Source organism: Pundamilia nyererei, unplaced genomic scaffold (genome assembly GCF_000239375.1).
Source record: "Pundamilia nyererei isolate P.nyererei 1_Seehausen unplaced genomic scaffold, PunNye1.0 scaffold00065, whole genome shotgun sequence".
Lineage (NCBI taxonomy): Eukaryota > Metazoa > Chordata > Actinopteri > Cichliformes > Cichlidae > Pundamilia > Pundamilia nyererei.
Window position 1 is genome coordinate 45,860 of NW_005187466.1, and position 1,824 is coordinate 47,683.

At 38.3% G+C, this 1,824-nt stretch overlaps 1 protein-coding gene across 3 annotated transcripts in view; it reads left to right on the top strand.

The window, feature by feature from the left end:
- The window catches only part of LOC102207240 (polymeric immunoglobulin receptor-like), a 9,311-nt gene that overhangs the window by 4,343 nt on the left and 3,144 nt on the right, over positions 1 to 1,824 (top strand). The gene's annotated exons all lie outside the window — the stretch shown is intronic.

The window sequence follows — 1,824 nt, forward strand, 5'->3', positions numbered from 1 at the left end:
CCCTGCTCCACACTCCCTCTCTCGACCTCTGGAACACCAGAGGTCGCAATACATGTGTCCTCGCTCTGACCCTCTCTTGTCTCGGGCCTCCAGGATCCTCACCCCCTGTGGTCGCCGAGATCTTCTGCAAAGGAAACAAAACACCTTTTCCTGCATCTCCCTAACTTATCACATTTGGGACTTCTGTAATCAAAAGCCTGATCCTAATTATGTTTTTAACTTATTGAGTTGTATTTATATATATATTCTTCAATGTTACTCATCATTTTAAAAATCTTTAAGCGCTGCTTTCACGTTCGGTTGCTCGCTCTATTTTCCCTTATCTGATCATCAACTTCCTGTACACAAACTGTTGCTGCTGCAAGTTCCTTCACTCTGACCTAAAGCCACCTTCTTAACACGAAAATCATTATAAGCGCCTATTCTACTAAAAGCTCCAAAACAAAACAACCACTTTAATCAATTAAGTTTAACCATATAAGCAATTACTCCTGCATACATCTCATCATAGCTAAATGCTGCCTAGAAACAACTCCTGTGTGTTAACACTAACTTCATTTTAACCTCACATATCCTATGTTATAACCTGTTTTCGGTATAGCCTTTTTATTTCATTTTGCTCATTCTAATGTAAAAATACCTTCTAGTTCTAATTTATCAGACTTAACCAAAATACATGCTTTCCTTCCTCTTTGGTCCTTCTTTAAGTTCAGTTAAAAGCTAAATGAATTTGAGGCCTTTTGCCTGGAATCCATACTGTCATGTGTGTTTCTGGACTCTGTGTCTGTAAGCGTGTGCAATCCTTTAATAACTCACATTTCATCCTCACAGTAGATTGGCTAATCATAGCGCTAGCCAAAGGCTCGTGACCCTCAAGAGATGAATTGAGCCACAACTCCTTTAAAAGCACAAAATGCAATATGTATAAAAATCACTTCTACTTATAAGCTCTCCCCTTTATCCTAAAAATAAATCTATGTAATATCTGTATGTAAGCCTACATTATAACCACTTCTAGAAATCAAAAAAGAAATCAAACCTTTTCTACTCCTACAACCTTCACCAATTTTCCCCAAAACATATCTTTTTGTCAACGTGTCCCACAATTTCCCTCTAAGATTTGTATACAGCTTTAAAACACCGGCCTGGTATCTACTAAACAGGATTCAGTTCACTTTAATCCTTTAACCTTCACATAAAATAACAGTTTCAGTTTTACCATACGCAAATTGTTTGTCCACATTTATTCATCCCCACATCCTGCCACACATTCACTCCCATGCTGTCACACCATATTTTTTGCTAATAGTGGAGCTTTCTGCGCAAGTGATCAGATTCTCCACCCTCAGCAAAATGAGCTCATTCATTTTTTATTTTCCATAGGAAAATATTTCTTTATGCTTTTGGACTGGATTGACACGCTACAATCCTTTTAAACAGGGACTTACGACCTCATCAGTCCCCACAGGTAGCTTTCCCCTTGGCCAGTTGTAATCTGGAAAGCCCACCTTATTCTTACTCTTCCCGAGAATTTGTCAGCGTTCTTATTCACTGTTTCAGGCCTGCTTAGAACAAAAATGAGAAAAAATAGAGCTGATTATTAGCTCATGAAAACACAAAACAAAATCACCTGACAGGTTTTCTCTAAGTGCACTGTTACAAAAATCATGGGCCCCCTCTTAGACATGTCCATGTTTCCTAAAACTCCCTCTATTAAAAACAAAAAACAACAACAACCCGAACCTGACTGACAGAATCAACCCATCACCACAACAACCTAAAAAACCTTAAACACACAAGTATTGCCACCACATAATTTCACCT